General features: G+C 44.8%; 1 protein-coding gene across 3 annotated transcripts in view; it reads right to left on the bottom strand.

The window, feature by feature from the left end:
- Window positions 1–21,439, bottom strand: part of LOC126166217 (rhotekin-like) — a 512,066-nt gene that overhangs the window by 87,792 nt on the left and 402,835 nt on the right. The window lies entirely within an intron of this gene.

The following is a 21,439-nucleotide window of genomic DNA, read 5'->3' as shown; positions in this document are numbered from 1 at the left end:
CAGTACATTATTAAGGTTTCTTGACGTTACTGCAACCAATCGCATTTCGTTTTGTTCTTCGATTTTTATTATCCCCTTACCGGTTTCGAACCGGTTTGATTGTTTGCAGCAGTGAGGGAGTCGCGTAGAGCTAATGGAATCCGGTTTTTTTCTTTTTTATTCTTGTACAGTGTCTTATGCTAAGAAGCATATATTTCTGTTGCTGTCTATTCTCATTATGGGGCTCTGATGTTTACGGTTGTGTTTATGGTTATGATCAGGCGACAGTTACCGAATTGGTTTCCTCCTTCGTACTGTTTTTTGAGCAGTTATTATCACGCCTCTACGGCAGTACTCTCTGCAGTTATTTTGGCTAATTTGTTGTTTCCTATTTTATCTATTTATTACCCAATTTAGCACTGAAGTGTAGCGAACGAAACTTCATGTCTTCTACCGTTTACTAGCCATTTGGTGGTCCTTAAAAAAGAAATCACTAAATGTCTGCGTCCGTAGCTCGTGGTCTAGTGGCTAGAGTTGCTGCCCTCGATCACGGGGTGCCGGGTTCGATTCCCAACCGGGTTGGGGGATTTTCTCTGCCCGGGGACTGGGTGTTTGTGTTGTCCTCATCCTATCATCATCATCATCATCATAATCATCCGTGGTAGTGGCTGGTTTGGTCTGCATAAAACATTGGAGTGTGACAAAATAGGGACTTCGTACGGGCGCTGATGACCGCGCAGTTGAGCGCCCCGCAAACCAATCATCATCATCATAATCATCTTAATCATCACTAAATGTCTGCATTTTAGAAGATAGTCGTAAATAAAAACAATCGTGTAAAGCTACGCTTCATACTTCACAAGGTCCTCAGGAAACCAAATACGGTAAGAGTAGTATCTCCGTTTTGTTACTGGTGAAAATTATAATGTTGCATACGCCCCATTTTATAAAAACAGTATTAAAATAATAAATGAGGCTTTTCGCATTCATCGGATATCTTATACAGCAGCACGACTTAGTGGTCGCTTGGAGCGCTGTTGTAGTGTAAAACAGGAATCTACAAGCAAGCAAGCACTCTCTCTCTCTCTCTCTCTCTCTCTCTCTCTCTCTCTCTCTCTCTCTCTCTCTCTCTCTCTCTCTCACACACACACACACACACACACACACACACACACACACACACACACACACACACACACTCTCTTGAAACTAAACGACATATAGCTGTTAATTCTCTTCAACAGATAGAGCGACGAAAAGAGGAAAAGTCACCAGTCTATGAATATTGCCATAAATCTGCCATTTTCGCTGGAATCTCCTTCATTTACTTTGGACAAATAATAGCCCAAACTTGATTGAAACGCACGCGTAAAACTGCGTCATCCAAGTCGTCTGAGGCAGTTCAGGTGCCCTAACTCCATTCCGCGTGATGGTCTCGATTCTCGGTCTGTTACCGTTTCAGTCTGTAATGAAGGTCAGTTTAGTAAAAGTAGGGACAGAACTCTTAAGTGAAATCAGTTTGACAGCAGACTGATTCTAACATGGCTGGTATTTATAAGCACTTTGTTTTATACGAGATGCCGCGCGTCGCTGGAATTGCTGCACTGGTGAAGACAGTTCGAGAATGTATTGACATTCTGCCTTCTTAGGCGCACAAATGATGGTCTTTTGCTGCTAACACGCCATGTGATTCATGGTGTTTTGGTTGCAACACTTACCAGTTTAGGAATCACGTAACTTGTAAGCTACAAAATATCATCGCCATCCTTTATTCATGAGCATAAAACACCAGGATCTAAACGATTCGAACCATTTTTACCGTCGCCACGGTCCGACCGACTACCTACACCTGGCATAATTTGCGTAGTGACTCTGAATATCAACTATCTGAAGAGGAACCTTCAGTGACTCGAAAGCTTTAGGTTCAAAAATGGTTGAAATGGCTCTGAGCACTATGCGACTTAACTGCTGAGGTCATCAGTCACCTAGAACTTAGAACTACTTAAACCTAACTAACCTAAGGACATCACACACATCCATGCCCGAGGCAGGATTCGAACCAGCGACCGTAACGGTCGCGCGGTTCCAGACTGAAGCGCCTAGAACCGCTTGGCCACAGCGGCCGGCGCACGTTTTGTAATTGTCGCGCGCTTTGCTGGGCCGCAAGCAGCTCGCGCCTCAGTATTCCAACAGGTAACGTCTGTAATGGCGCATACGCTTGGATAGTGAGTTTCAGCAGTATTATTTCTCCACAAATAACTGTTTAACTCCCTCTAGGGTCTCAGTGACTAAAATCAAGGCCAAGTTCCCTGAGATCGACGGAAGAGTACGAAGAACCTCAAACCATAGTGGAACTTTGGAAGAAGACCACGTATCAACGCTGAATGGAACCGAAGAGGGGAAACAAGCACCAGGATGCAATTAAACCGGGGACCTGGAAGGTTCTAAAACAGACTACGTACGAGCACAGCAAGATTGAGAGATACTCTTAATACATTAGGTTACTTCGCAGCCTCTAACCTAAGCGAATGCATAGTACTACAAACCACTCTGCACCGCCAAATGCACTATAAAGGACCTTATGGCAACAAAGCCAAATGCAATTGACGTCGCCCGTTTCTAGGCAATAAATGTTTAGCTCTAGCTTAAAATCATAGTAAGTATTTCCTATTTTTATATTTGATGCACTGTAATCTGTACAAAGTTTTATATCTACAATTCTTAATTGTGCTTCTTTGCGTGTATTTTATATATTAATGTTCTACACACTATAGGATGTAACTTCGTGATGCTTCTGACACGAATAAATAAATACCGTGATAAAATGCGGGGTGCACCTAACGGGTAAATAAGTTTCGAAAAATATTTTAAGGCTACTAGTTGCAATATCAGTACAAAGAATGAGAAGCAACAAAACGAAAAATACTTCACCAGCTGTAAGAGCACGGCGTTCTAACTGCGATCAGCTTCTGGCCGCCATTCGACTGTGTGTGTGTTGGAGAACAGAACGGTGGTGTACGTGTGGGGAGCCCGGGACGCCATGGGGGATCCCCAGGCGCGCTGTACCTGTCCCAGCCATTGACTGTTCGGTCCACTCTTTCTCGCCTTTGTATTGGGAATGAGGGCGACCGGTGATTTTCCAAGAAAGCCCGCTTACCTGAGCGTCCTGTGCTTCGAGACGCGCCGTGGCTCGTGTGTGTGTGTGTGTGTGTGTGTGTGTGTGTGAAGGCCACACTGCTGCACTCCGCGCCACACATGAAATTTACGGCCACCTAGATAGCCCAGTGAGCTAAAAGCCTACACTACTCTCTCCTCCCCAGCACTAAGCCGACAAAAACTGTGCAAAGGACGTGGAATGTGCACCCCCTCCCTCCCTCTCACAGGTATCTCACATACACGGCGAGCAAAAAGCACGAAGCGTGTACCGTGGGATTACGAAACAGCTTCTCTACTAACAGGACTGGTAATTAGCGGAGAGGCGATCCCTTCCAAGAATGCAGTTTCTGAAGGATACTGTCAGTTTGCAAAGGAAACGCAAATCCATCCACAACCATCCATTTAGCAGCGTTTACGCTCTGCAGCTTATCTTCATACTGAGTGATTTCTACTTCATAACAATACGATGGGCCTTTGAAAAGTCCGTGCAAAAATAAAAACTACTTACGTGTTTGGGGTAAATCTTTTTTATTTTTCGACATAGTCTCCCTTTACACTTGTACACTTCGTCCAACGCTGTTCTAATTTGTTGATCCCTTCCGAATAATAGGAATTGTCCAAGTCTGCAAAATAGCTATTAGTTGCTGCAATCACCTCCTCGTTTGAATAAAATCTTTGTTCCGCCAGCCACTTCTTCAAATTGGGGAACAAATAGTAGTCCGAGGGAACCAAATCTGAAGAATAGCGGGGGAGGGGAGGGGGGATGTGAAACGAGTTGGAATAATATTTCCAATAATTTTGAGGCAACTGCTGAGGTGTGTGCTGGTGCATTGTCGTGATGGAAAAGGACTTTTTTGCGGTCCAATCGCTGGTGTTTTTCTTGCAGCTTGGTTTTCAAACCCTCCAATAATGATGAATAATATTCACTTGTAACAGTTTTGCCCTTTTTCAGATAGTCGATGAAGATTATCCCTTGCGAATCCCAAGAAGACAGTCGCCATAACCTTTCTGGCCGAAGGAATGGTCTTCGTCTTTTTTGGTGCAGATTCTTCCTTGGTAACCTTAACTCTTCTATCATCCATGACTATCATGGATTTTATCAATGATTCCTGGAGTCGTAACCTCCACAAAGCGTCCAGAACGTTCTGCATCAGTTGCGCCCATATGACCACTCCGAAAAATTTTAAACCACTTATAAACTGTTCTAATCGAAGGTGCAGAATCACCGTAATGTTCATCAAGCTTCTCTTCAGTCTCCTGAGGCGTTTTGCCATTCATAAAGTAATGTTTAATCACCACACGAAATTCTTTTTTGTCCAGTTTTTGACAATCACTCGACTTCCTTGATTCACACGAATGCCAAACACAAAGAAATAGACCAATATGGCTGAAACTTGGTGTGCGTTCTTTCCAATGATGCTACTAACTAAACATGACCTCGATATGCGCCGGCGGTGCCATCTCTCGGACTTTTCAAACGCCTCTCGCATTGACTCTAATGGTATTTCGCCTATTTCTCGTCTCTTGTATACCCGCTGGAAGACTCATATTTAGTTCACCCAGGGATTTTCATAATGCTGAAGGAATTAGTTCTACATGTCTTACGTCAAATTTATCTTACAGTATAGCACAACCTATGTCATCTTCAACCAGTTCCCTTTCCCTAATACACACATGAGCACAACCGTTTCGACGAAGCACTGATGGTAAGGCGAACGAATAGAAGCGCGTGATCCTACCACCTGCTATTACAAACGGCTAATGTCCAACTGCACAGTGTCCAATAGCAACAGCGCGACGTTTCTAGCAAGTGGAGACGGTAACAGACGAAACGTAACCTACAGCGTGGGGAAATCAAACATCATAAAGTAACACAAAGGCAAGGAGGTACTTTGATAACGTTTTAACATCCCATGGAGCACAGACTCCGGTAGAGCAAGGAGGGGAACGAAAATCAACAGTATTTTTTTCGAAAGTTCCATCCGAGCACTCACATTGGAATTATAAAGACATAATCCGACAAAGGGCAATACTTGTTTTGCAGTGAACACAGGGTGTGTTGTGGGGCGATCACTCTGTTTTTAAAATAATTGAAACGCCACGATCGCCTCAATTGTTTTTTAGATGAACGGATTCAGCACTCTGAAGACGTCATCATCAGATCCGAAACGTGGATTAACATTTATCTGATGAGGGCACCTTCAGAGTGCTGAAAGCGGTCATCTAATAAACAATTGAAGCGATCGTGGCTTTTCAATTATTTTAAAGGACAATACTTGGCCAACAGTGACGGCGGATGTTGTAATTGGCCTGTGCGCATTCGACACTTCCGCAGTGGATTCACATGTCTACGCACAGGTATTGCACCAGTACGCCGTCGATGTCCTCCCATTGAACATCAGATGGACGGAATAATAATAATAATAATAATAATAATAATAATAATAATAATAATAAGAGAAATACGCTCCACTATATCCAAGTCGCTGGATAGGCCGTGCCAGGTCACTTATCTGACATCCATAATCCTTGTATTCAGCATCCCGCTATGTCCTGTTGTAGTTGTTGTTTTCAATCCGAAGATTGGTTTGATGCAGCTTTCCATGCTATTCTATCCTTTGCAAGACTCTTTCTCTCCTAGTAACTACTGCAACTCGCATCCTTCTGTATTTGCTTACTGTACTCATCTCTTGGTTTCCCTTTACGATTTTTATTTTCCCCACATACCGTCTGTACTTTGTTTTCGAGTTCGTCCATAACGGTGTGACAGAGTTGAATGAAATACATTCTTTGAAATTCAGAAGAGAGCAGGGCTAAAACGCAGGCAGCGCAGAGCTATTTACAACTTGTACAGAAACCAGACGGCAATTATAAGAGCCGAGGGGTATGAAACGGAAGCAGCGGTTGAGGAGGAAGCGAGTGTTGGTAGCCTATCCCCGATGTTATTCAGGATGACAATGCAACACAGTGCAACGTGTCACACAGCTTACACTGTACGTGTGAGGTTCGAAAAGCACCTGGACGAGTTTACCGCGGCAGAGGAAAAAAAACCTGCATGTAGGGCGCGGGGGGGCACATCGTTCCAAGGATAAATGCGTACTTGTGTTGGGCGACTGTGCCCTCCAGAATGTCGATATCACACAGGGAATGCTATGAAAACATTCCCCAAAGCACAACGCTCTCTCCTCCGCCCTGGGCCGTTCCGACGATTGTTGTAGGCTATTTGCTTTGAGATGTTTCATTCCACACATGCCATTGTCCATCTGCCTGATGGATTCATTTGAAATACTTATCTCGGTCGCCACTCAGTGGGCGTCCAAGGTGGTTACTGGCGTGCAAATTCCGGCCTTCACCGCCGAAGAACGGCAGTCACTATGGGTGCCTTCTGCGGAGGCCCATACACAGCAACGTTCGCTGAACGGTCCTCGAGTAGACACTGTTAGTAGCCCCGTGAAGGTCAGTTGCTCAACAGCTGCACACCTATTTACCCGTACACATCTCCGCAGCCGTCGTCCACCCCTGTTATCTATGGCCCGGAGTGCATCTCGTCGCCAGTTTCGGATAGCGCCGTTCTTCTACATACGGCATACTGTAACCACGGCAGCACGCAAGCTACACTACTGGCCATTAAAATTGCTACACCACGAAGATGACGTGCTTGGCGCCGGTGGCGACACCTACAACGTGCTGACATGAGGAAAGTTTCCAACCGATTTCTCATACACAAACAGCAGTTGACCGGCATTGCCTAGTGAAACGTTGTTGTGATGCCTCGTGTAAGGAGGAGAAATGCGTACCATCACGTTTCCGACTTTGAGAAACGTCGGATTGTAGCCTATCGCCATTGCGGTTTATCGTATCGCGACATTGCTACTGACTTTGGTCGAGATACAATGACTCTCAACAGAATATGGAATCGGTGAGTTCACGAGGATAATACGGAACGCCGTACTGGATCCCAACGGCCTCGTATCACTAGCAGTCGAGATGACAGGCATGGCTGTAACGGATCGTGCAGCCACGTCTCGATCCCTGAATCAACAGATGGGGACGTTTGCAAGGCAACAAGCACCTGCACGCACAGTTCGACGTCGTTTGCAGCAGCATGGACTATCAGCTCGGAAACAATGGCTGCGGTTACCCTTGACGCTGCATCACAGACAGGAGCGCCTGTGATGGTGTACTCAACGACGAACCTGGGTGCACGAATGGCAAAACGTCATTTTTTTTCGGATGAATCCAGGCTCTGTTTACAGCATCATCATCGTCGCATCCGTGTTTGGCGACATCACGGTGAACACACGTCTCTGTCACCTCTTGTTCGCATTGACGGCTCTTTGAACAGTGGACGTTACATTTCAGATGTGTTACGACCCGTGGATCTAACCTTCATTCGATCCCTGCGAAACCCTACATTTCACCAGGATAATGCACGACCGCATGTTGCAGGTCCTGTTCGGGCCTTTCTGGATACGGAAAATGTTCGACTGCTGCCCTGGCCAGCACATTCTCCAGGTCTCTCACCAATTGAAAACGTCTGGTCAATGGTGGCCGAGCAACTGGTTCGTCACAATATGCCAGTCACTACTCTTGATGAAATGTGGTAGCGTGTTGAAGCTGCATGGGCAGCTGTACCTTCACACTCCATCCAAGCTCTGTTTGACTCAATGCCCAGGCGTATCAACGCCGTTATTACGGCCGGAGGTGGTTGTTCTGGGCACTGATACCTCAGGATCTATGCACCCAAATTTCGTGAAAATGTAATCACATGTCAGTTCTAGTATAATATATTTGTCCAATGAATACCCGTTTATTATCTCCATTTCTTCTTAGAGTAGCAATTTTAATGGCCAGTAGTGTATTTACAAACTTAGCCATTTCGGAAATGCTTCCACCCTTGGCCCGAAAACCAATGATCATACCCTTTTTGAGTCACATAAATCGCTACGTTTCTACATTAAGACAACGACTGTACTGTTTCCCGCGTTGCCAGACACGCTTCAGTGTTAGTGTTACTACCTGCTGTCTAGAGTGAGTGGTGGTTGCACTGACGTCAACACAGGCAGTGGTTACATTAATGCGGCTGAACCGCGTATTATTATTATTATTATTATTATTACTAAGTAGTAGTTGCAATATACGCGTGGCCACTATGAACGGTAGTCACTTCTGAAATGAATGTCTGAACCATGACCTGAACGTCCATCGGTCCATAAAGGAAACAAAGCACGCTTAGGTCTTCCTAAGCATTCCCTACGTCAGGAAGCTCGCTGTACAGAGATAGCCAATGACCTTGCCCCACGAACAACATGCGTAGTGAAAAAAAATGTTATCTACAAGCTCAGAATGAAAGCAAAGAAAACCGAGCCAATTTGGTATTTAAAATAACTGCCTGGTATATTTCGCAGTAGATAAGTCGTAATTACGTAAGCTCACCCGAAGAAAAAAAAAAGTATTAGTCACGCACCAAAAAGAGCACACGGCTTGCTTTGGAGCGTGTGACTGAAGAACTGGTACAAGGCGGCTATGTTTCCATCCACTGCTCATCTAAGTCACGACAGTAACATGGTTCCTATGTAACAGCAGGTTTTATGAAATCAGTGCAATAAGATGGGTCGATGTCTACACGTCCCAGTCACGACACCGTGAATTAAAACCCAACGTGGATGTTCACCGAGTCTGCAAGGAATGAGCTACCACATGCACCCATGCAGAAGGTGTGGGAACAGCGGCCGGAAAGAGATATAACCGTCAGGGACCAAAGACGAATGTCATGCCCTGTCTATGACAATCGGTTTCGAACCCGATAGGAATTGCTATCAGTGACCGCAGAGCCATCTCAAGCAACTCTGAGCGAACTTTTCAATGGGAACCGCACGCCATGTACATTTTGGGTCTGGTGGCTTTGCTCAGAAACGAACGTACAGCCGCACGTCTCCAGTGGATCCAACAACACAGAAACTGCACAGTTGCTAGCAAGAAGCGTGTAGTGTGCTCCGAAGGGGCGCAATTTTGCCTCCTTTTCAAATGATACACTGAGTGGGATGTTTAGATCAGGTCGGAAGTGTTTTTGTGACGTTTTAAGGATTGTTTTTCGTAGTATGACTTAGTTCAAAATGGTTCAAATGGCTCTAAGCACTATGGGACTTACCATCTGAGATCATCAATCCCCTAGACTTAGAACTACTTAAACCTAACTAACCTAAGGACATCACACACATCCATGCCCGAGGCAAGATTCGAACCTGCGACCGTAGCAGCAGCGCGGTTCCGGACTGAAGCGCCTAGAACCGCTCGGCCACAGCGGCCGGCTATGTCTTAGTTCACTCATTCTGGTTTTCTGGTTGCAGTGAAGACGAATCAGGATGTTTCTTCGACATTTCCACTGAACAAATGTTGCCCTTTCGTCTACTTCTTCACTATTACGAGTCCCGTATTCCAAACATGACGACAGCCGTGTTCACAGGAAGCCAAGCTTGTGCACATGGTTTGACGAACACTGAGGCTCTCAGTTCTACTCGGACGGCTCCGTTAAATCACCAGACACTATACCTAAAAAAAAAAAAAAAAAAGTCTGGGACTATTTGTGACACCAAGAGAAACGTAGCAATGAACATCCCCGCAATTACGTTGGTGTGCAGCATATAGTAAGTGCAAGAATTATCGCATAATCAACTAAACAAGTCGTGCACCCTGGTTGCGGAGAAGAATAATTTACAGAAGAATGGAAAAGAAAACTGGGTTTCTGTTAGATGACTATCAGTTTGGCTTTAGGAAAGATAAAGTCACCAAAGAGGCAATTCTGAGGTTGCGGTTGATAATGGAAGCAAGACTACAGAAAAATCGAGATACATTTATAGGATTTGTCGACCTGGAAAATGCGTTCGACAATGTAAAATGGTGCAAGATGTTAGAAATTCTGAGAAAAATAGAGGTAAGCTTGAAAGGAGTCTACTGGGGTACACTTGTATGAGGTACCCGAATATGATGATAATACTAAAGTAAACTAAAATCGATCTATTATATTACAAACGATGTATGTCTCTGAGAGGCTTTATAAAGCGGATCGCTGTCTGTGCATGATCGGAGGGCCAAAAATACTGCTTCTGGTCTGAGATTGCAGTGTTGGAGTAGATGTGTGTGAGCGAAAGAGGATGGAGTAGGCAGTTTTTGTGGTGTCCTCTGTGAAGCTACAAGTGTTAGATTTTAATGTAGGAATTATGAGTGCATGTCTTATTGGAAATAGAAACGTGGAAGCAGAAGTCTTCTCGCATGCAAGGTAAAGATGTTAAATATTTATAACTTCCGTTTTGCCAGGGCGTTAGTGCAGACGAGTTGGCTGATAACTGTCGACTATTGAGTATCCCCAGAAAGTACGTAAACAGTTTCAATGTAAAGGCTAGTTACATATTCCCTTTTGCAATTTTTATAAGATTTGTTAACACAGGTATATGTATTTTGATGACTTTTTATTTATGCTTTTTTAGTGAGGTTAGATAATGCTTGCTGTATAAATCTCATTCTTGTGATTCAGTTACTTAAAAGGATGTAATTCTTCTGAGTAATGCAATTTCAATAGATCTTCTGGAAAGCCAAAAGTAACTTCGAATACAATTTCACTATTGAAAAAGTCATTGTTAGTAATTCACCTCTCTCAGTACCCCCCCCCCCCCCCCCGGTCCAGGTCATATGCTTTTCAAAGACATTGAATATTTCTTAAATGTTTTCATTTATCAGTCAAAGAATTTCACGTACATCTCAAAGTATTACGGGCAGTATTGCACAGAGCTGAGCCTGTAGCTAGCATATTTTGTTCTTCTTCAAGACAGATCCGAAAATATCGCGACCCACCGTTGCTGCTTTAGAGGTAACAATTTTATTTGTCATGTGGACAGGGACCAAAGATATCAGTTTTGAACAGGAGCAGAGGATTCAGTGCCTAAGGGGCTGAATGTATTTTTGCAGTTACTGTATCTCCTCATTGGTATTGGGAGTTGCATTGCCCAATCAGTTCGTATAAAGTTTTTACTAACAACAACACAGAGTAAGTACACCATTTGCAGTTTTACATGCATCCCTCAGTCACGTATTCATTCAATAAATATTTAAAGAAACTGTTACACTTTCATTCGAAGTATTACATTGCAGATAATTATTTATAGAACGTTACACTATCATTCAACGTAATCTAAAGCATATTTTTTAAAAGAAAGTTACAAGGTATAGAGAGAGACGGGGTAATATACAATATGTATGAGCGTGAGACCAAGAACGAAGTGTTCGGACAAAGAAGGGTGTGCGACAAGGAAATAAAATAAAGGCACAGGAGTGGAATTAAAATTCGAGGTGAAAGGATATCTGTGATATGATTCAATGATAACATTGCTTTCCTGAGTGAAAGTGAAGAAGAATTACGAGTACATGATCTGCTGAATGGAATGGACAGCCTATTGAGTACAGAGTATTTATTGACGGGAAATCGAAGAAAGACGAAAGTAATAAGAAATAGCAGTAATGATAACATCAGGATTGATTGTCACGAAGTAGATGAAGTTAAGGAATACTGATACCTAGGCAGTAAAATAGCCCATAACGGTCGGAGCATGGAAGACATAAAAAGCGTGCCAGCACTGGCAAAAAGGGCATTCCAGGCTTGGAGAAGTCTACTAGTATGAAACATAGGCCTTAATTTGAGGGAGACATTTCTGAGAATGTACGTTTGGAGCATAGCAGCGAATGGTAGTGAAACATACACTGTGGGAAAATCGGAACAGAAGCAATTGAGATGAGGTGCTACAGAAGAATGTTGAGGATGAGGGGGGGACAGGATGATAGGACGTGTGTTAAGACATCAGGGAATGATGACTGTGGTACCAGAGGGAGCTGTAAAGGGTAGAAACTGCACGGGAAAAAAATAGATTGGAATAAACCCAGCAAATAATTGAGGACGTCGATCGCAAGTGCTATTCCGAGATGACGAGGTTGTCACAGGAGAATAGGAGAGGAATTCGTGGCGGGCCGCATCAAACCAGTCAGAAGACTTAAGACAAAAAAAAGGGCTTATAACCATTAATGAGTGACTTCAGCTAAATGTGTCTGAAGAAACTCGTGTACTGCCTTCCTCGCCCAACTGTGGTCATCAAGGGAACAAGTTGATATTAAGGTTATTTGTGGTGACTAACATTTTATCTGGTGAAATTCTACACCGCCTGAAATAGTCCTTCTGGGGAAATTGTGCAGACTTGTAAAAGCTTTTCTACTGAAATCATAATTCCTTCCATACACATCATGCTCATAACAAGGTCTGGTTGTTACAACAGCTCCCTTACGATTTTCAGCGTTCTGCCGCATGATAGCGAAACTGCTTGGATGACCTCACATCTGACACGTTGCGAGCCACCACCACCTCACGTGCCCTGCTCCCTGGAGATCGGCCAGGGCTCTGCGTCACGCGCCGACCGTCGACTACTGGCCTACTGATGATTGACATCAATTGCTGCGCTTCTTTGAAACTGAGAGAGCGGGCGAGCAGCAGGTCTGTGAGTCACGGATCAGGTGACCCCGCCGCCTTCTCCCGCGGTCATCCTACTGGGGTTTGCAGCCAACTTCTGCACCGCCGTTCCTGCTGCCTCTGCTCTCAGCGTTTGCTGCGCCGGAGAAACAGTGTGACGAAATACCGCTTTTGACGTCATCGGCTGTCCTGTTCATATAACTTCACGCAGAGCGCGCTACCTTGCGGGACAGGCAAAGCTACCCAAACTAGATAGAATCCTAGCGACAGATTAACCTCTGTTGGTCTAGTGCCGTGAGTGCGGTGTTTAGGCAGTTTTCCGCGCTATTTTAGGTACATCCTGGGCTGGTGTCCTATCTCCCTCTCATATACGCTATGCTATACACGGAAAAAGGACGTCCAGCTGATATAGGGCGACTCTTACAGAGAAGGTAACAGCAACGATACACTTTCTACAATGCTATTTATTTATTTAAATTGCGTCGTTACTGGTTTCGAACTAAAAGGTTTATCTTCAGACGGCTAGTTCACGTTAAGATACATCTTACGAGGGTAATCCCAAAAGAAAGGTCTCCTATTTTTTTATAGGTACATAGACCTGTTTATTTCTACAATGGTTTACAACAGCTTCAACATTTAGCTATTTTTCGACATAATCACCATTTCTGTCCATGCATTTTTGTAGATGCTGTGGCAGTTTTTGCATGCCCGTGTCATACCGACTCGCCGCCATGCTGTTCATAAAGTTATGTACCTCTTCTTTCACCTCGTCGTCGGAGCTGAATCGCATTCCGGTCAAATGTTCTTTTAACCTAGGGAGCAGGTGATAGTCACTGGGCGCCAAGTCAGGACTATAGGATGGGTGGGTGATTATGTTCGACTGAAACTGTTGCAGGAGAGCGACGGTTTGACGAGCGAGAATGTGTACGCCCTTGCTCAACATTTTTCTTCTCCGGTTCTGAATTGACCGTTTGAGCTTTTTCAGAGTCTCACAGTACCTGTCAGCATTAATTGTGGTCCCGGCGATTCAGCTCCGACGACGAGGTGAAAGAAGAGGTTCATAAATTTCTGAACAGCATGGCGGCGAGCTGGTATGACATGGGCATACAAAAACTGCCACAGCATCTACAAAAATGCATGGACAGAAATGGTGATTATGTCGAAAAATAACTAAATGTTCAAGCTGTAAACTGATGTAAACCATTGTAGAAATAAACCGGTCTATGTACTCATACAAAAAAAAGGAGACCTTACTTTTGGGATTACCCTCGTACATTGGCGAAAGCTAATTTAAAATGTATCTTAACGTGAACTAGCCGTCTAAAGAGAAAGCTTTTGGTTCGAAACCGGTAACGGCGCTATTTAAATATGTAAATAGCATCGTAAAAAGTGGCTGGTTGCTGTTGTCTTCTCTGTAATTGTCAACCTATATTTTTTACACAGCTACGGTCTTAGAATGTCAGTTTTCGACAAAAATAGCAGAGGTCTAACTCAATTTTGCCTGTCGTTCGAAAGCGAAATTACGATACTGCATTTTAACTCGCTCGCAGCTTTTGTCGTCCCAGGAACTTGTCCACCGGCAGTTGACCCGCCATAGCTGCCGGGCTCAAAGCTCCGGCAGCGCCAATGTCAGGGACAGTGGGATCGCGCTGCAAAGCGGCCTATCGGCTGTCGCCATATCGCCGCGCGCCGCCGCCGCCGCCGCCGCCGTATCCGACGCCGCGTTTTGTTTGGCGGAGGACAATGGGGAGCTTACACTGCCGGCGCGCGGCGTGGCCGATTGACTTGCGCCGGGGGATAAGGCCAAGACAATGGAGGCCACTACAAACGGCTTACCATTTCTGCATTAGGCTCCCGTTTGGACAGCCGTCCCAGGGACTATACGTGGCCGCGGCGATTTGACAAATAGAGAGAGGACTTTGCTGATGACTACCACTTGCAGTGACTACTGCAATCCGCAGGCAAAGTCGGCGCCGTATCAACGACAGTATGCATCCGAAACCCTGAACAGAATACTGTCCAGCAGCTTGAGAGGTGTGTGTGTGTGTAACACGGTAAAGCGATTTCATTCGGAGGTTGTTGTTGTCTTCAGTCCTGAGACTGGTTTGATGCAGCTTTCCATGCTACTCTATCCTGTGCTAGCTTCTTCATCTCCCAGTACCTATTGCAACCTATATCCTTCTGAATCTGCTTAGTGTATTCATCTCTTTGTCTCCCCCTACGATTTTTACCCTCCACGCTGCCCTCCAATACTAAACTGGTGATCCCTTGATGCCTCAGAACATGTCCTACCAACCGATCACTTCTTCTGGTCAAGTTGTGCCACAAACTTCTCCCCAATCCTATTCAATACTTCCTCATCATTTAATCATACAGTAAAGCTGCATGCCCTCGGGAAAAATTACGGCCGTAGTTTCCCCTTGCTTTCAGCCGTTCGCAGTACCAGCACAGCAAGGCCGTTTTGGTTATTGTTACAAGGCCAGATCAGTCAATCATCCAGACTGTTGCCCTTGCAACTACTGAAAAGGCTGCTGCCCCTCTTCAGGAACCACACGTTTGTCTGGCCTCTCAACAGATACCCCTCCGTTGTGGTTGTACCTACGGTACGGCTATCTGTATCGCTGAGGCACGCAAGCCTCCCCACCAACGGCAAGGTCCATGGTTCATTGGGGGGGGGGGGGGGAAAGTACACTTTAAGATTCGATCCAGATGAATTTACTGACAATGAGCTGTGAGTGGCTCGTGTTCGTGCCATATCTCCATTAGATTTTTTTTTTTACTGTATTACCACCTCGTTATGTTAATTTCAATTACTGGTGTCACTGAGTTGCCTGCCCGTGAGCGGCAGCAGCGGTGCTTATCTATATAAGCCCTGGCGTGTTATCTTTGCTGACTGCTACTACTTCCCGGTTGTCGTGTGTTGCGAGAGGAGCAGAGTTCGGACCTGGGAGTGTCGGAGTTGGCTCGTGGCACAAGTTCAGTCGGGGGGGGGGGGGGGGGTATTAGTGTTTAACGTCCCGTCGACAACGACGTCATTAGAGACGGAGCGCTAGCTCGGGTGAGGGAAGAATGGGGAAGGAAATCGGCCGTGCCCTTTCAAAGGAATCATCCCGGCATTTGCCTGAAGCGATTTAGGGAAATCACGGAAAACCTAAATCAGGATGGCCGGAGACGGGATCGAACCGTCGTCCTCCCGAACGCGAGTCCAAAGTTCAGTCGGGGTGCGGCAGCAGTGAGGTCCGGACTGCTGTGACTAGCCCGGCGGTTGCCGTCACACATGATTGGAGTGGGGACGACTTTGGTTGGTCGTCGGTCGGTCGTCTTGCCGGACGACGTGTATTTGGCCGGCGATCGCTTATGGATTGGCTGTGTGTGCCGACGCCTGATTTGTCCCTGTTATTCCTACTGGATGCGAGCAGTCGGTCGGTTGATGTGCATCAGCCAGGAAATCTCCGCTCGGCGCAGTGGGCCGGGCCCGCTGGCGGTCCCTACGCGGTGTCGGAGTGTGTGGGAGCTGTTACGATTGCTAAGAGGTTTGTGGCTCACCGACCCAAGACATGAAAGTTGAGTGGTGATTTAATTACCGAAGTCAGACTGTTCATATTGTGCCGCTGGTTTTCCTGGTTGGCTGTTGAGGGTATTACCGTGAGCAACAGCGAGTGTTCTGGTCGGCGAAAATTTGGCCATAATCCGGTGGAGTTATCTGTATTTTGGTTATTTGAAGTCCAGGTGCAACCGCGGAATTTTCTGCCTTGTGGCCGTTAGCGTTCCGGTTACCTGCCCTGGCTGCTGACGTAAAATTCAGGCAGTGTCCTTTCCCCACCGTGTTGTCGCTGTCCAACACGTGTGTGTAGTTTTGACAGCTTATGTATACTTAGCTGTGGGCGGCTACGCCTTTTACGTTTTGGCTTTGGAGTTCCTTGTGCACTGGTCGGGTGAAAAGCAAGTCGTCTTATCGGTCCGTTGACTGTTTCTTGGTTGGGTTGCCGACGGATCGGATATAGCTAGGCCGACTAGCTGTCTCCCCGAAGCGAACGTTAATATTTCAAGTGCAGACCAACCCCCGGAAACCTCTGAGCGCCGCTGGCTGTACTGCCTTCTCTTATTGCTGTTTGATTGTGTATTTTAATGGCTTATAGACGACGGTTTGAATTTGTATGCTTTTAGTTGGGTTTTAAATAATGAGCCTTCAGCCGCTTTAAAATTGAAAGTTCCTTACTTGTCAAGTCTTGCATTCTTTGGGCCTTCAGCCTGTGTAAAATACTGTTTAAAGATAAAGCTTTGGGCCTTCTGCCTACTACAAATTATTTTTGTTGTTTAAGTGATCGGCCTTCCGCCGTTTTTAAATTTAAGTTCTTGTCTTTCAAGTATCTGACTGTGTTGAGCCTTCAGCCTAATTGAAGATAAGGCCTTCGGCCTGTGTGTGTGTGTGTGTGTGTGTGTGTGTGTGTGTGTGTGTGTGTGTGTGTGTGTGTGTTTTTTTAATTAATTTTACCTGCGGTCTTAAACCATAGGCCTTCAGCCGTCTTTAAATTAAACTTGTTTGCTTTGCAAGTGTTAGATTTGTTGGGCCTTCAGCCAAGTTATAGAACTTACTTATGTGAGGCCTTCTAAATATTCTGTTTTGAGTCTGAATTTTAAGTTAATGGCTTTCAGCCGTTTTTAAATTAGAGTGGTTGTGACCTTAACGCATAAGATAGTGTGGCCTATTCAGCCGATAACTAAGTTCAAAAATTTTTGCTGTATTGTTTGGACGACTAAATAAAGTTATATATGTTTGAGTGTAACTGACAGCACCCTTTTGGCCCCTTTCCACAATCCCAACTACCTGTTCTGTCCTGCGGATTTAAGCAGGGCGTTTCATTTACTTATCCGCTCAACAGCACGGTTAGCAGCGTTCTTACAGAATATGAGAGTGTGCACTTATTGTGTCATACAGACTAAGCATGATCGTACACAATGTCTTCGTAGATATATTAGCTCATCAAAAGTATCCGGACAACCCGACGTAATACGTAATGGACCACTAGGCATCGCGAAAAACGGACACGCCAGTATAAAAGAAGGTGGTGGGGGGGGGGGGTATGGTGTCGTCACGAGGGAAGCAATAACAGCAGAATGGGTGAATCAGGAGAGCTCAGTGACTCCTAACGGGGACTAGTCATTGAATGTTACCTGAGTAACGAATCCATCAGGGATTTCAACACCTCTAAAGGTAGCGATGAAACTGTAGCGGAAAAGCAAAGAGCCAGCCACAGCTAAATCAAGACCAGGTAAACCTCATGTACTGAAGGACACGAATCGTGGAGCATTGCGGACAGTAGTTGAAAAAAAAATCGCATGAACTCAGCAAAAGGAATGAATGCTGAGTTCAAAAGTGCTACCAGCCGTCCGGCTACCACAACAGCTGCCTGTCAGGAGTTAAGAAAAATGAAATATAATGATAGAGTAGCTCCTCACTGGTCTCACATTTCTGTCAATGCTGAGGTGGTGTAAAAAGCGATGCCACCGGACAGTGGACGACTGGAAACGAGTGATTTGGAATAACGAATCACGCTAGACGCTGTGGCAATCCGATGGAAGGGTTTGCGTTAGGCGGATGCGTGGAGAACGTTACCTGCCATCGTGTATGGTGCCAAGACTGGTTCGTTGATTGGAGGAAAGGGACCAAACAGCGATATCATCGGTCCCATCAGCTTAGGAAGTCGGCCGTGCCCTCTCAAAAGAACCATCCCGGCATTTTCCGGAAACGATTTAGGGAAATCACGGACGACCTAAATCAGTATTGGCCGGACGCGGGTTTGAACCGTAGTCCTCCCGAATGCGAGTCCGTGTGCTAACCGCTGCGTCACCTCGCTCGGTTTATAGTGCTAAGACTAGTACGGTGAAGGTGTTTTTTTTTTTGTGTGTGGTTAGGGTGTGATCGTCTTATTACGCTTGAGAAAACGCTACATCCGGAAGGATATGAGCAGATTTTACAGCACTAAGTACTGCGCACAGTGTAGGAACCGTTCTGAGACGATGGTTGATTGTATCAGCTTGACAATAACACCCTGTAATAAAGCAGTATCTGTGAGGCAATGGTTTATTGACAAACCAGCCCAGTGTCCTGACCCGGACCTAATGAAAAGCCTTTGGAATGCGTTAGAAAGTCGATACCGACCAACATGACTGCCTTCTCTGGTTTCGTCTCTTGGAGAAGAATGAGCTATCACTCATCCAAAGACATTCAGACATTTTACTGAAAGTGTCTCCAGCGGAATTCAAACTGTAATAAATGCGAAGGGTGGACACGTCCAATAATAGCGTCCACTAATACTCCTCTGTGTCCAGGAACTTGGTGAGGCTGTATGTGTGACCAGCTACGTTAATATTCGATTAATGGAACACAGGATGTTATATGGACAGCAAACAGTCATACAATAACGAAAGTAACGATGCTCGATGAAAGCATCATGGGGCCTCTAATGATCAAAATACGCATGAAAGATCTATCAGAGGCTACCAGCACAACCAGACTGCCTGCCAAGTATCATCGTTGAATCTGGTGTAATGGATCGCAGCTTCTTTAAGTGCATCATAATGCCTGAAACAAACAACGAGAAAACCGTGCATATCCAATTACAAGAGTAGTGAAGCACTTCACATCGTATTTACGAATACTACTAAGAAGCTATATAAAATGGCACGATCATGTAACGTCAGTATTGGAGGAGGCGGAAGGAAAAGTTAAAACTCGTTGCAAGGGTTCTGGGAAAATGGAATGTACCTGCAAAGGAAATCTCATACAAGACGATGGTGCGACCAGTTTCATTGTTCCGGCGTTTGGAGGCCCTATGAAGCAGGCATGCCTACACGCTTGAGAAAGCGCTACACACGGAAGGATATGAACAGATATTACAGCACTGAGTACTGCGCACAGTGTAGGAACACTTCTGAGACAATGGTGAACTGTATCAGCGACGCGTTGCTAGGTCGTAGCAGATGGATACAGCCCGTACATAACATAAACGCACGGGGAATTTGTATGAAAAATCTTGAAAAAATACGACGAAGTTCTCGCGAAACACTGTTGGGCAAATTCAGAGTAATACTGCACTACATCCTGTTGCCATAGTACCTCGCGTAGGGTCACGAGACTATGATAAGAGATTAGGGAGGATATAGATTCATATAGTCATCCTCATTAGCTCAATACGTGAATGGGATAAGGCACAAAACTGCTGATATTGTGACAAAGTACTCCATGCCATGCCTTACGCTGTGTGTTGCGGATTTTTTTTTTTTTTTTTTTTGCTATCTTTTCGGCCTGCTATGGACCACGAAGATTTTTATCTTTTCCCTGATTGTGTTTGACCATTTGCAGGCAGGACATGGAACTGGCGCAGTAAGCGAAATAAGGTTTTTAGTAATTTTGACTTTCTCTCTGAAAACTTCTCTATCCTGAATTCCATCAAATGAAATTTCAGCTTCCTGTAAATCCTTTTGAACTTGGCTTGCCCATTTTGAATATGATTTTGTTGTTGAAATTGATGAATGTAGGCGATGAGTAAGTCTTTGCGGGTCCATTCTTTCCAGATGACCAAAAAAACATCGTATTCCGCTTCATCTTGCTAGCAACAATGTCTTTTGTATGTTCGTATAAATTACAGTTGTGTCTTCGGCGGAATTCGGAGAATTTTCTTTGATAGGGCCAAGGATTTTCCTCAAAATTTTCCGGTCTTTTATTTCAAGTTTTTGTAGTGGTCCTTTCTTCGTCATGATTAAACATTCTCACGGTCTAATTACGGTGTTATAATGACTAAGTTTTAGATTTAAAGACAGGCTTTTGCTTTTGTATAAGTCTTTGCACAGATGAAAAGCACCTTCTAGTTTAGAACACCTGCTTTCTACAGCTGCATTTTCTGAACCGTCAGGTGTAATTATTTCTCCAGGATATTCAAATTTCTTCGACTGCTTGATTTTCTCTTCTTGTACTTCAATATGAGGAGGAGCGTGTTTGATGTTTGTGATGAATTCAGTTTTGTTAAATGCTATTTTTAGACCAGTCTTAGCAGCAATTGATTGTAGGCTGGACACTTGAACCTTAGCTTCGTCAATATTATTTGCAATGAGTGCCAGATCATCAGCAAAAAGCAAACAGTTTCCACTGAGGCCATTTCTTTTGTGTCCAATTTGAATCCCATAACCTGGCGGCACGGTTGTTTTCCACTCTCTGTCTTTTCCAGGACACAGTTGAAAAGCAATGGAGAGAGCACGTCACCTTGTCTCACCCCTGTACAGATTTCAAATGGTTCTGATAGTTCGCCTCTGAACTTGACCTTTGACACTGTGTTATTTAAAGTGGCGCTTATAAGATTGTTTTCCTATCTAGACCAAATTCGGCAAGGGTGTTCTTTATTGTTTCTCGATCAATTGAGTCGCACGCTTTTTGAAAGTCGACCAAGGTAACAACAAACGTTTTTGATCTTGATTTGACGTATGATATAACATATTTCAGGTTACGGATCTGCTCTGCACAGGATCTTTGTCCTGAAACCAGCTTGATATTCGCCCAGTTGTTGGTCTAAGACTGATTCAGCTCTGTTTAACAACAGTTGCGGAATACGGATGCCGATTTGCAGGCAAAGCTGACATCGGCTAGGAAATAAAAGAGTTTCCGGTTATCCGTAAACAAGCTTTATTTGGTGCCGTGTTTGCCTTTGTCATTGTGTTGGAGACTCAATATAGAGTTCGTATAGATATCATTAGAAATGCGTCGTCACCCGATTTCGACATGAATAGTACAGGTCG

This window comes from Schistocerca cancellata, chromosome 1 (genome assembly GCF_023864275.1).
Source record: "Schistocerca cancellata isolate TAMUIC-IGC-003103 chromosome 1, iqSchCanc2.1, whole genome shotgun sequence".
Classification (NCBI taxonomy): Eukaryota; Metazoa; Arthropoda; class Insecta; order Orthoptera; family Acrididae; genus Schistocerca; species Schistocerca cancellata.
The sequence above is the reverse complement of the archived record's forward strand: the minus strand, read 5'-3'. Positions and strand labels throughout refer to the sequence as shown.